This window comes from Pan troglodytes, chromosome 13 (genome assembly GCF_028858775.2).
Source record: "Pan troglodytes isolate AG18354 chromosome 13, NHGRI_mPanTro3-v2.0_pri, whole genome shotgun sequence".
Taxonomy (NCBI): domain Eukaryota; kingdom Metazoa; phylum Chordata; class Mammalia; order Primates; family Hominidae; genus Pan; species Pan troglodytes.
Genome location: NC_072411.2, coordinates 30,831,782 through 30,845,980, shown reverse-complemented (window position 1 = coordinate 30,845,980; position 14,199 = coordinate 30,831,782). Strand labels below are relative to the sequence as shown.

At 41.8% G+C, this 14,199-nt stretch overlaps 1 protein-coding gene across 1 annotated transcript in view; it reads left to right on the top strand.

The window, feature by feature from the left end:
- The first annotated feature begins 1,626 nt into the window (after nt 1-1,626).
- Nucleotides 1,627-14,199, top strand: part of LOC107973632 (POTE ankyrin domain family member G) — an 80,613-nt gene continuing 68,040 nt past the window's right edge. The window contains exons 1-5 of the mRNA XM_063791056.1: nt 1,627-1,909; nt 2,624-2,726; nt 3,111-3,266; nt 11,025-11,178; nt 13,069-13,179. The gene's annotated coding sequence lies outside the window, so the exon portion shown is untranslated. The remainder of the gene's footprint in view (nt 1,910-2,623; nt 2,727-3,110; nt 3,267-11,024; nt 11,179-13,068; nt 13,180-14,199) is intronic.

Here is a 14,199-nt window from a genome sequence, read left to right as displayed (position 1 = left end):
AAGAAAGAAATCAAGAAAGCTATCTCATTACCAAAAAAATTATATCTAGGGATAAACTTAACCGAAAAGACAAAAGATCCCACAATGAAAACTATAAAACACAGATGAAAGCTATTAAAGCAGACACAAGTAAATGGAAAGATATCCCATGTCCATGCACTAGAAGAATATTGTTAAAATGTCTATATCACCCAATGTGATCTACAGAGTCAATGCAATCCATGTGAAATTACAAAAGACATTCTTCATAGAAATAGAAAAAAAAATCCTAAAATTCACATGGAAACGCAAAATACCTCAGATAGACAAAAGAATCTGGAATAAAAAGAAAAGCTGGAGGCATCACACCTAACTTCAAAACATACTACAAATCTGTAGTAAGCATGGTAATACCAAGACAGCATAATACTATCAAAAAAAGGGGCGGGGGAGAAACAGAGAAACGAAGGAATGACAGACATAGACAAGTGAAACAGAATAGAGAAATCAGAAATAAATTCACGCATTTATGGTGTACTCATTTTTAACAAAGGCACCAAGAACACACATTCGGGAAGGACAATCTCTTCAATAAACTGCTAGGATAACTCAACACCCACATGTACAGGAATACATCTAGGCCGTTATCTTACCATATACAAAAATCTACTCAAAATAAAGATTTAAATGTAGGACCTGAAACTATAAAACTACTAGAGAAGAAAACATAGGATAAATCCTTCATGAAACTGGTTAGGACAAGGAATTTTCAAATAGACATCAAAAGCACAAGCAACAAAAGCAAAGATGTAATTACATTAAACTTGTCAAAAGCACAAGCAACAAAAGCAAAGATGTAATTACATAAAACTTAAAAGCTTCTGCAAAGCACAGGAAGAAATCAGTAGAACGAAGAAACAACCCAGAGAATGGAAGACAGTATTTGCAAACTATGCATCAGCCAAGGGGTTAATACACAAAATATATAAATAACTACTCAAAAGCAAAAATACAAATAATTTGATTAAAAAAAATCTACCCCAAATCTTTGTCTCCCACCATTATTTTCCCACCTTCTTTTCCCGACTGCCTTTTTGCAACGCGCTCTCCTGCTCACTATCCTCTTTTCCCTTTGGCACTAACCACCCTCTTTACCCCCTCCATCTATCCCAAAACTCTTTTCCTCCTCTTACCGCTTCCGCCGCACTGCCGTCTCGGTCGCGGTTACCACCAGTCGCAGCGAGGCGAGCCACGGTGTAGCGGCTCCAGCCTCCAGCGTACGGCTGGTGATTACCCATTCCTGGTCCTCTAAGCCGGGTACTGAGCAGCTCCACAGGAAAATACGGGAACGTGGAAGAGCCTGACTTCACTTCAGCAGCAGTCGTATACCGCGGTTATATACAGGAGGATTCCTGACTGCATGTTCTGATTGGATGAGAAAAACCCTCCAGGGTTACTTGGATTGGACTTTATTATCATGTTCTGATTGGATGAGAGCCAGTCTTAAGACAACCAATCACAACATGAAAATAAAGTCCAATCAGAGTAGGCCTAGAGGTTTTTCTCTCATCCAATCAGAACATGTAGTCTGGGAACCACATGTGCGTAACCTCCGTACGTAAAGCATGCGGAGGTGGCGTCAGGTCATTTCAGGCTCTTCAGTGTGGGCGTTTGGTATCCGGCATGGCTGCTACCTGTTTCTGGCTGGAGCCTCGGACACTGGCTCACTGCAGTTGGTGGTGTCGATAGAGTGGTAGGAGGGCAGCCAGTAGCGGGAGCTTCTCCTGCCGGGCAGGAAGACGAGTAGAAGGGAGCGGCACCGAGGCATGCTGGAGGCTGGAGCCTGAGCCCCTGGGGCTCGCCTTGCTGTGGTTGGTGGTGACGTGGGACACTGCAGCTCGGCCAGAGTGGTAGAAATGTCCTGGTGTAGGTGAGTTATCTGGGGATGTACTGCCCGCCTGTGGGGGCAGGGGTTGGGTGTCCTATTGGGGCTCACTGCCCGAGGCTGCTGCCTGTGTCAGGGGGCTGGTTGGGGGCACTCTCCGAGGTTGCATTCCTGGCGGTGTGGGGGGGGTTCGCTGGCTATCGGGGGCTACACTGCCCGCGGTGGTGAGGGTGGTGGAGGGGAGGCAGGTTGTGTGCACTAACGTGTACTGCCGGTGGCGGGGGATGGGTTAGGGGCGCTATTTTCTGCTGCACTGCCCGGGGCAGCGAGTGGTTTGGGTGATTATTTGGAGCTACAATGCTGGCAGTGGGGGGTGGTTTAGGAGTGTTGTCGGGTGCTGCACTGCCCTTACTCAGGGTGCGCTATCAGGAGCTGCGCTACCTGTAGTGGGGTGGGGGCGGCGATTTTGAGGCACTGTCTTGTGCAGCAACATCTGTGGCTGGGTCAGGTTGTGGGCACTATTGGGTGCTACACTGCCTGTGGAGGGGGTGGTTGGGGGGGTATTGGGGTTACACTGCCTGCAACTGGCACAGGGTGTGTTGGGTGTGCTGTCCTGGGGCTACACTGCCGGCGGCAGGGGTCAGGTTAGGGTTGCTACGGGGGCTATACTGCCAGTGGTGTTGGTCGGCTGCAGAGGTGGTGGGGACAGCAACAGCCATGGTCTCCTTGCTCCTTCGGGTGACTCTTTCTCTTTTCCAGACTCCAGAGTTCCTGCTCGTGCAATCTTGAGCAGGGCAGGGCCCCTACACCCACTGCGGTTCTCCGGCCTGCACCTCCCGCCCACACCCCATGCTCTGTGTTGGTGAGACCACCTGGGACTACCGGGTGGGGATTAGTGGGCATCGCGGGGGACTGTGGGAACAGGGCACTGTGGGTGGAGGTGTCAGGAACGGGAACCAGCAGTTGAGTGGGGAGGGCTGGCTGGGTCTGAGTTTCTCCTACTCCTGCTCCCTGAGGAGTGCAGCCCTGGTGGGCCCAGCAATTTCTGGCCAGTTGCACCTGGATGGGGGCGGTTTCAGCATAGGCACTCACACCCGCCCCAGTTCCTGGCCAGCTTTTGCCAGAAAGAGAGGCTGGACTTTGGCGGGTCGGTGTGAGTGCCTTAGCTGAAACTGGTCCCTGCCACCCAGTGGCCAGCGTGACAAGGTGAGGCTCTAACGTTACCACTCCCTGCATCCCATTCTAGGCTTTTCTGGCTTTGCCCGTCTAGCTGCTCCAAGCCAGGCTGGAGGAGGAGGAGAAGGAATCACCTGTGGTACGCTGGAGCCTGCATATGGCGTGACTGTGCAGCTCGCCTCGTGTGATTGATGGCAGCCACCAAGACTGCAGCTCGACAGGAGTGGTAGGAGGGTGCCCGCGGGGGCAAGGTGGTAGGAACCTTGTAGGGTGGGCTGCTGCACTGACGGCGACAGCAATTGTATTGGCATTGGTGCTAGTGGTGGTAGTGGCAGCAAGTCTGGGGACCGGGAATTGGGAGTAGGAGCGCTGCAGGGCCCAGCCCGACCCGGGGTGGGGAGGAACCTGCGGGTGCTGTACCATGGGCCTCGGTGGCAGTGGTGGAGGTGCACTTAGGGAAAGGAGTCCTCTCCCTTCTCTTGCAATCTCTGGAGGGTGCCCTCCTTCTGACCCAGGCATGAGTGGCAGCATTGTCTCATTCTTAACAAAATTTAGGGGGTGACTGTGTGTGTGTGTGTGTTTGTGTGGCTTTTTTTTTTTTTTTTTTTTTTTTGAGACAGAGTCTCGCTGTTTTGCCCAGGCTGGAGTGCAGTAGCGCGATCTCGGCTCACTGCAGCTCTGCTTCCTGGGTTCACACCATCCTCCTGCCTCAGCCTCCCTAGTAGCTGGGACTACAGGCGCCTGCCACCATGCCCAGCCAGTTTTATTTTTGTATTTTTAGTAGAGACGGGGTTTCACAGTGTTAGCCAGGATGGTCTAGATCTCCTGACCTCATGATCCGCCCACCTTGGCCTCCCAAAGTGGTAGGATTATAGGCATGAGCCACCGCACCCGGCCATTTTTTTCCTTCTTTTTTGTTGTGATAGTCTTAGACTTTTTCAAATTTCGTGAATTGTGGAGGGGATTAAAGGTGTCATAATAGGCCTTCTAATTCCTGTACCTGTTCTTTTTGCTTTTTCTAGTCTGTATATTCTTCTCATCTTCTTGTTCCTCTTCATTTTCTTTTGCTGCTGCTTCTATTTCATGTTTCTATTCTTGTTTCTCCTTCTCTTTTTGTTTTCTTTATGCCAAGCAATGGCCTTAACAAACAACAAGCCAAAATTGTCACTGTGTTGTATTTTTAAAATAACTGGTCCTTTACTATGTTTTAGGGATGAGGAAAAAAATCAGTTGTATAATTAGTTACTTGAATAGCTATGCTTTCACGATTGTGTTAACCCACTTATGCCTAGTGTTCCATTAATGGAATGGTAAGCCTGAGGGAGTTAATTACATCCTACTGCTCAAGGTCATTGAGAAGGTCTGATTTTTCACTCATGCAAAAATTTAAAAAATTGCAGCCTCTGGCATAAATGGGCTAATGCGTTATAAGTAGTTATTCAGAGAATCAAAAAATGAAGCATCACATAAAAATATTGGTGGCAAACAGCCATTTCATCTCTCACATATTTGGAGCTATGCAAGAGTCACGGGCTAAGTTCTAATTTATGGGATTATTAAGTGAACTGTATTGCCTTCATTTTCTTTCTCTGCCACCATTTCCTTTCTTTTCTTTTCTTTTTTTTTTTTTTTTGAGATAGAGTTCCGCTCTTGTTGCCCGGGCTGGAGTGCAATGGGGCGATCTCGGCTCACTGCAACCTCTGCCTCCCGGGTTCAAGCAAGTCTCCTGCCTCAGCCTCCCAAGTAACTGGGATTGCAGGCATGTGCCACCATGCCCAGCTAACTTTGTGTTTTTAGTAGAGACGGGTTTTCTCTATGTTGGTCAGGCTGGTCTTGAACTCCCGACTTCAAGTGATCCACCCGCCTCAGCTTCCCAAAGTGCTGGGATTGGAGGTGTGAGCCACCGCGCCTGGCTCTCTGCCACCATTTTCAAGAGTATTGTCATCTGCCTGAGCAAACCTAGTTCATCACCACCTCTTTGCAAGAGAAAAAGGAAGTGGGGAGAATTGTGTGTAAATTTTTTTTTTTTTTGAGATGAAGTCTCGCCCTTGTTCCCCAGGCTGGAGTACAATGGCCTGATCTCGGCTCACTGCAACCCCCGCCTCCTGGGTGAAAGCAGTTCTCCTGCCTTGGCCCCCTGAGTAGCTGGGATTATAGGTGCCTACCACCACGCCCGGCTAATTTTTGTATTTTTAGTAGAGATGGGGTTTCACCATGTTGGACAGGCTGGCCTAGAACACCTGACCTCAGGTGATCCACCCACCTCGGCTGGCCGTGTGTATTTTAAGGTAAAGATTCACAACCAAAAACAAGGCTTTATTAACTTTTGTATCTAAGAACCTGCAGTGTGGAGCCCTCTTTTATTCCTAGTATTACTACTTTCGGTATGAACTTTTTATTTTTATTTTACTGATTCCTCTAGAAGTTTATGCATTTTCTTGACTGCTTTAAAGACAATCTATATTGTATCATTTTTCAAGCCCGTAGAAATGTGTAAGGCCTATAATTTGGACACTTGTTGTTTTTAAGGTTATGAGCATGTAGTATACTGTTGATACATGGAAGAATATGTATAAATACCACTAGATAGCTTATATTGAAGAGATAATATCTCAATTTTTGTCCAGAGTTGATTGGGTGCAGTTTCGTTAGGTGTGTTTGTCAATACATTGTGTCCATGTTTTAAAACATATAGAAATTTGAATACTCTTTAACCTCATATAGTCCTTGATTATAGGTTTAATATTTCTAAAGACTAAAGACGTCACAGCTCCCTTTAAGATTCAGTAATACTAATAAAACTTGAGATATACAGGGTTAGAATCCAACAAATTCAAAGGAAAATTGTTAAATTATATAGCTGTAGAGCAGGAATGAAACCCAGGTTCTAAGTTCCAAGGGGGCCATGAGCTATCATCATACGGGTGCATCAGTGACTGGGCATAGAGTTGGCAGAATTATGTAAGAGCGTGAGCTGTGGATCTTAATTATGTGAACATGAATTTTTCAACTGCATGGTGCCTCAGTTTATCCATCATTACAGTGGGGACAGTAGTAAGTTTTTCTTTTTCTGCTCAGTTGTCTGAATTATTACCCCAGTCTCTCTTGTTGCCACTCTTGATGCCCACATGAGAGGATCTAAGGTAATTTCTGACAACCTGGGACTCCTTAAGGAAAAACAGAAGGTTCCACAAACCCCATTTTAGGAAGCAACCTCTGTTTTCCTCATGGAACCCCAAGAACTTTAAGCAGACAGGTCCCTCTCAAAAATCTAAGGCTCTCCTCTGTTTTGCCTTGCATTGTCTGACCTTTTTGGTTTGGGTGGGCATCGGAAATTAGTAGGGGAGAGAAATCTAAAGAAAATTGTGGATATGAAGATGTATTTATTGTAAGAAATGTTATGAAGGAAAGAAATGTTATATGAGAGAGGATCTTATATGGCAAATGGTTGTCCTAAAGTAGAGTGACTAATTACAAAAGAGGGAAATACAGGTCTGGTCAGATAAATTTAATCATGTCGTAGATGGTCTGTGGAAGTTGTGTTATGGTTCATAAAATGGGAAAGAAAAAAAACAACAACTGCTAGATCTTTTCTTGTCTAGAAGTGTTGTGTATGTGATGTATATATAATGGCTCGGCTTAAAAGAAAATGAAAGCTCTTAAATATTTTGTCAGAAAAATAGAAGCTGTAATGCCTTTTATTTCATGTGACTTCAGTAATCTTTGGGAAATAAAGATGGTGTTAAAAATCAGTGGTAAAATAAAAATATCTTCAAAATTTATCCATTTGGTCTAATTTAAGTCAGAGGTTAAGTTTTAGAAGTGCTTTAATGTCATAAATTGATTCTTTGACTTTGGAAAATAGTTTTGTTTACCTGGTTTGGAGCCATTAGATTTCTGGGTAAGGTCTCCAGACAGGTTGGGTTAGCCATGTCTCCTAGCTATGCTGGAAAGAGTCAGATTTTATCTACAGTTCCGTCTTGTATCCTAGACTCTGCACCTGGTATGCAATTAAAACTTACTCTGCTGCTAATCTCTGGGTTCCATTTAAAATCCTTCCATCACATGAATACTATCCCCTATGCTAAATTTTTCCACAATTAAATACTTAGAATCATTTTTGCTGACTTGACCCAACCATTAGTGATATATTTTAAAAATGCTTATAATGTGTCACAATATATTTAGCAAATGTAGGGGATGATGTTTTTACTTTTGTCAGCATTTACATAGCATTTATGTCACAATGCTATCTCAAGTATTTTTAATCATTTAAATGTTAGATAATCGATATGCTTTTGATTCCTTCGTTTCTATGTAAATATAATTATGAGATATTTCGTAAATATTATCAATTGCATGTTTCACTTACAGAATATACAATAAAATTAGGATTAATTTTTATACACTACATCATATTTACTTGTTGGCTTTACAATAACTTACAAATAATATTCTGGATTACCTGTGTGACTCATGAGAGAGGGAGTTTGTGCAATTATAGTCTTTACAAATTTTTACTAGATTTTTCAAGACTTATGCTAGAACTTTGAGAACAAGGTAATAAATAAGCATATCTGTTAATATCACCTTTGGTCAACTCTTGGCTAGACCCAATGATAATGTAGGAATTAACATAATTTTTCCTACTAAAGGTGTTGGATTTGTTCTGAGAGACCACAGTTTAAAGTCATTGACAAAGAAAGTTTAAAAATTGTTAGATTAAAACCTTTTAGTGTGTTTGAAATTGTTTTGTAGAAAAATATCCTGGTTTGCATTGATAGGTTTTTTTTTTTTATAAGAACTAGACCAAGAGAAAGGGAGAGTAGTGATAAATGTCCATGTTTTCGAGTTGAAAAGTAACAATCAGTGTATTACAACAGATGGATTTGATGTCAAATTACAAATGCTGAGAATATTATATGTAACTGACTTGCCAGAGTAATTATACAAAGCAAAGAAAGGAAAGGCATCTAAATAGGAAAGGAAGGGGTGAGATTGTCTGTGTTTTAGACTCCACAAAAAACCCATTACAGCTGATAAACACTATATTCAATAAAGTTGAGAGTTACAAAATTAACATTGGTTTCTATACACCAATGACAAACTATTATCTGAAAAATAAGGTAATTCCATTTATAATAGCAACAAAACAAATCTATAAATCAAAGAGCAAGGAGTAATTTTAATGTAGGATGTGAATGATTTGTATACTGAAAATTATAGCACATTGATAAAGAAATTGAAAGTGACAAATAGAAAAAATCCTATATTAATTGAAAAAATTAATATTGTCAAAATTTCAGCGCTACTCAAAGCATTCTATAGATTAAATACAACCACTATCAAATTCCAATGTCATTCTTCACAGAAATAGAAAAATTAGTCCTAAAATCTGAATGGAACCACAAAAGACACTGAAAAACCAAAGCAATCTTTAGCAAAAAGAACAAACCTGGAGGCATCAGACTACCTAATCTTTGACAAAGCAAACAAGAAAATGGGAAAGGACACCCTATTCAACATATGGTGCTGGCATATTGGCAAGCCACATGCAGGAAAATGAAGCCGTTCTTCAAAAGGTTAAATACAGAATTACCACATGACTCAGTAAATTCACTCCTATGTATACACCAAAAATAAATTAAAACAAATGCCTTACACATACAAGTATTTATAGCAACAAAAAGTAGGAAACAACAGAAATGTCCATGAATTTTGGAGTGGATTAATAAAATGTGGTCTGTCCATAAAATAAAATATTACTTGGCAATGAAAAAGAAAAACATATTAATACATGCTCCAAAAAGGATGAACATTGAAAACATGATAAATGAAAGTAGTAAGTCACACGTAACTATATTATTATGATTCCACTTACGTGAAATGTCCAGAATAGGCAAATCCTTCCAGAATAGGCAAATTCTTAGGAAGTAGATGGATGATTGCCTAGGGCTGGGAGGGGTTTAAAGGAAGAATGGGGAAAATGGGGAAAGATTGCTAATGGGTACAAAGTTTCTTTTAAGGAGCATAAAAATGTTCTAAAATCGTGGTGATTGTTTAACCAGTTAATACACTTAAAAAAACTGAATTTTATACTTTAAATGAGTGAATTAAATAATATATAAATTATATCTCAATGAACCTGTGAAAAAAGTTAAAAAATATGTGGTATGCATAAACAAAAAGTTCTTCATTTTATTTCCTAGGGTTTTGGGGAAAAGGTGGTGTTTGATTATATGAGTAAGTTCTTTAGGGTGATTCACGAGATTTTGGTGCACCCAACACCTGTGCAGTATACACTGTATACAATTTGTAGCCTTATATTCCTCACCCCCTCCCACCCTTTCTCCCAAGTCCCCAAAGTCTGTTGTAGTATTCTAATGCCTTTGCATCTTCATAGCTTAGCGCCCTCTTACTAGCGAGAGCATACGATGTTTGCTTTTCCATTCTTATGTTACTTCACTTAGAATAATAGTCTCTGATCCCATCCAGGTTGCTGTGAATGCCATTATTTTTTTCCTTTTTATGACTAAATAGTATTCCATAAGATGTATATATGTATGTATGTATATGTGTATATATATATATCACAATTTCTTAATCTACTCATTGATGGGCATTTGGGCTGGTTACATACTTTTGCTATTGTGAATTGTGCTGTTACAAACTTGCATATGCAAGCATCTTTTTTATATAATGATTTCTTTTCCCTTCTGGGTTGATACCCAGTAATGGAATTGCTGGATTAAATGGTAGTTCTCCTTTTAGTTCTTTAAGAAGTATGTTTACCATAGTGGTTGTACTAGTTTACCACTAGCAGTATAAAAGTGTTCCCTTTTCACCAAATGCCCACCAATATTTTTTATTTTTTGATGTTTTGATTATGGCTGTTCTTGTAGGAGTAAGGTGGCATGGCATTGGGTGTTTTTTTTTTTTTTTTTTGAGATGGTGTCCGCTCTGTTGCCAGGCTGCAGTGCAGTGGTGCAACCTTGGTTTACTGCAACTTCCACCTCCCAGGTTCAAGTGATTCTCCTGCTTCAGCCTCCCGAGTAGCTGGGACTACAGGTGCCTGCCACCATGCCCGGCTAATTTTTGTGTGGTTTTCACCATGTTGGCCAGGGTGGTCTCAATCTCTTGACCTCCTGATCCACCTGCCTCAGTCTCCAAAAGTGCTGGGATTTCAGGCGTGAGCCACCGCTCCCGGCCCGACATTGTGGTTTTGATTTACATTTGCCTGATCATTAGTGATGATGAGCATTTTTTCATGTCTGTTGGCCATTTTTTGTATCTCCTTTTGAGAATTGTCTATTCAAGTCCTTAGGCCATTTTTTGAAGGGATTGGTTTTTTTTCCTGCTAATTTGAGTACCTTGTAGATTCTGGATGTTAGTCCTTTCTCAGATGCATAGATTGTGAAGATTTTCTCCCTTTCTGTGGGTTGTCTGTTTACTCTGCTAATTGTTCTTTTGCTGTGCAGAAACTTTTTGGCTTAATTGTCTCACCTGTTTATCTTCATTTTGTTGTTGCACTTGGTTTTGGGTTCTTGGTCATGAAGTCTCTGCCTAAGCCAACGTGTAGAAGGGGTTTTCCAATGTTATATTCTAGAATTTTTATGGTTTCAGGTCTCAGATTTAAGTTGACTTTTGAATAAGGTAAGAGATGGGGATCCAGTTTCATTTCTTGGGATATAGCTTGCCAATTATCCAAGCACCATATGTTGAGTAGGGTGTCCTTTCCCCACTTTATATCGTTGTTTGCTTTGTCAAAGACCAGTTGGCTGTAAGTATTTGGGTTTGTTTCTGGGTTCTCTATTCTATTCCATTGATCTATGTGCTTATTTTTATACCAGTATTATGCTGTTTTGCTGACTATGGCCTTGTAGTATAGATTGAAGCCAGGTAATGTAATGCCTCCAGATTTGTTCTTTCTGCTTAGTCTTGCTTTGGCTATGTGGGCTCTGTTTTGATTCCATATGAATTTTAGAATTATCAGGAGTCGGCGCCGTGGCAGCTTCGGGATAACTTGAGGGCGCATCCTGGGGAAGAAACACCTCCTGTCCGTGGTGCTGACTGCTGAGGACAGCGCTTCGGCGTGGCTTCTCCGTGGCCCAGCTTCTTTGGTGCATTTTTCTTTCATGGTGAGTACAGAAGCTTTCGTTTTCTGGAATGTTTTGTGTATTTCTGCTAGATTTTCACTTCTTTTTCTTTTCTCTCTTGATATCTTACCATTAATTTTACAGTAGTACTCATTCCCTGAGGGCTTTTGAGGTTGGAATGTGTAGGAGGCTTTAGGGCTGTTTCTGAGGGAGACTCCCCATGTAGGTGGAGAGAGAGGAAGGCTCTGGCTGTGGGAGGTGGGGTGTAGGGGCCAGGCCCCAGTTTGGCTGCCTTGCTTTCAAGCCTCAGGTGGAAGGAAAGGATCCAACTTAGCCTCCAGGGTTTTCTAATTTTGGAGATATGGTCTCGCCCTGTTTTTGGAGATACGGTGTCGCCCTGTTGCCCAGGCTGGCGTGCAGTGGTGGATCTCAGTTCACTGCAACCTCCATTTTCTGGGCTCAAGAGATTCTCCAGCCTTAGCCTTTCCAGTATCTGGGCCTATGCCCCATGCCCAGCTATTTTTTTTTTTTTTTTTTGGTAGCGACGGGGTTTCGCCATGTTGTCTAGGCTTGTCTCAAACTTCTGAGCTCAAAGGAATCCTCAAGCCTCAACTTACCAAAGTGCTGGGATTACAGGCGTGAACTACTGCGCCTGGTCTGGTGAATTTTTAAATCTGTGTCCCTGACTTCGGGACATAGGGGTCACTTTTCTCCACTCCCTGCAGTGCCTGCCTAACTCTGTCCCTCTAGTCATGGCCACCTGACCGGGGGAAGGGACCTTGCATGTGGTTTACTGTCCTCTTGGCAGAAATGTCTATTCAGGGTCCCTGCTCAGTTTTGGGTGGATCATTGTTTTTTTTGTTGCTACTTAGTACTGTTAATGTGTTGTATATTTTCCATAACAACCCCTTAGCCAATAGGTGATTCCTCAAAACGTTCTCCCAGCCTTTCTTTTTGGGTTCATTTTTTCCTTTTCCTTGGAAAAACTTTTCACTTTGATGTAGCCATGCATGTTTTCTTATGGCCAGGCACGATGGCTCATGCCTGTAATCCAAGCACTTTGCAAGGCCAAGGTGGGCAGATCACTTGAGCCAAAGAATTTGAGACCAGCCTAGGCAACATGGCAAAACTTCTTCTCTACAAAAAATACAAAAAAATTAGCCAGGCATGGTGATGTGTGCCTGTAGTTCCTTCCAGCTATTTAGGAGGCAGAGGTAGGAGGATCTCTTGTGCCAGAGAGGTCAAGGCTGCAGTGAGCCATGATCATGCCACTGCACTCCAGCCTGAGTGACAGAGTCCCTGTAGTTATCACTTCTATGATTCCCTCAAATTTTCTAACAATTTTTTTGAGACAGAGTCTCATTCTCTTACCCAGGCTGGAGCACAGCGGCATATATCAGGGATTGTGAGTCCTCCAACTTAGTTTCTATTTCTCAGGGTTCCTTAGACATTCAGGTCCATTTGTGGTTCCATGTGATCATCAGCACTGTGTATTCACATTTCTTAAATTTCTGTGCATAATAAAGTATATAATTAGACAGTATGCTGGGACTGTTGTTCCTCTGGGACATTTTGATTCATATATGTTTTTAATAAGGATCAGATCAGGGTACAGGGCATATCTGTTCTCTCATACAGGTATTCTTCTTTTGTGAGAACATTGGAATTGCTCCCTTCTAGCTTTTCTGAAAAATATAGTATTTTGTTAACCAGAATCACCGAGCTGTGGTATAGAACACAAGAATGTATTTGTCTTAACTAACTGCAACTTTGTTTCCATAACCAATCCTCCCATTCCCTCCTTCCCTCTCCTCAGAAAACTGCTACTGTGCCGTCTACTTATCGAAGGCAAAGTTTTCTAGATTCCATATAAGTGAGATGAGTCTGCTTGTTTTTCTATGCCTGGCTTATTTTATTTAACATATTTTCCAGGTTCATCCATATGGCTCGAAATGAAAATTACGTTAGTTTGTTATGGATGAAGAGTATTGCGTTGTGCAGCTATACTGCAGTTTCCTCATCCCTTCATCTGTGGATGGACAGGTAGGTTGATTCCATATCTTCTATATTGTGAATACTGTCATGAAACATGGGAAGGCAGGTCACTCCTTGAGGTACTGGTTTCCTTTGCTTTAAATGCATATGCAGTGTGAGGAACATCCCAACTTTTTCACAGTATATTCACTAATTCACATTGGCATCAACAGCATATAAGAGTTTCCCTTTCTGTAAATCTACATTGGCTGCTACTTTCCAAAAATGTTATTGCTGTTTCTGGTAATATTCATTCTCAGTGGAGTTTGATGGTATCTGATGTTGGAGTGTGATTCTGACTCACATGTTTGGAGTGATTAGTGATGTGGAGAAACTTTTTTTTTCACCTGTGAATCAGTTTCATGGCCTTTGTAGAAGTGGTTGTGCAGGTCCTTTGCATATTTTTAGCTTGTGTATTTTTTTTTAATCTTTTCTCCACTTAGTAGCTTTAGTGCTTGAATATGTTAGATAACAACCCCTTCCAAAATTACAATTTTCCACAATTTTAACCCAATCGTCCTTTCCGCCAAGGTAAGATGCTTTCTCTTTGGGTTCATTGTTTTCTCCCCAGTGCAGCAGCTCTGAAGTGTTGCTCTCAGAGGTTTATATTTGCTTTTGTCAGCAGGGATTTCTGTGTCCAATCAGAGAGGGGAAAAAAGAGATCACAAAGTCATTGTATTGTGTATAGGTATTTTTGCCTGTAAGTGAGAGCATGTGGTATTTGGTTTTCTGTTATTGTGTTAGTTTGCTTAGCATAGTGACCTGCAGGTCCATCCTTATTGCTGCCAAAGCCATTAATTTTTTTTTAAGCTGTGTAGGATGTTGCAGTATCTATGTACAGCACTTTTAAAACATGTAATCAACTGTTAAGGAGGGACATAGGTCGATGTTATTTTATATTTCCATGTGAATAGCACTTCCAAGAACATACCCCATGCCTGTGTTATTTTGAAAGGAGGATTTATGATTTATTTTCCTTTGTGTAGATACCCAGTTATGCGATTGCTCATTTGGATGTAGTTCTAAGTT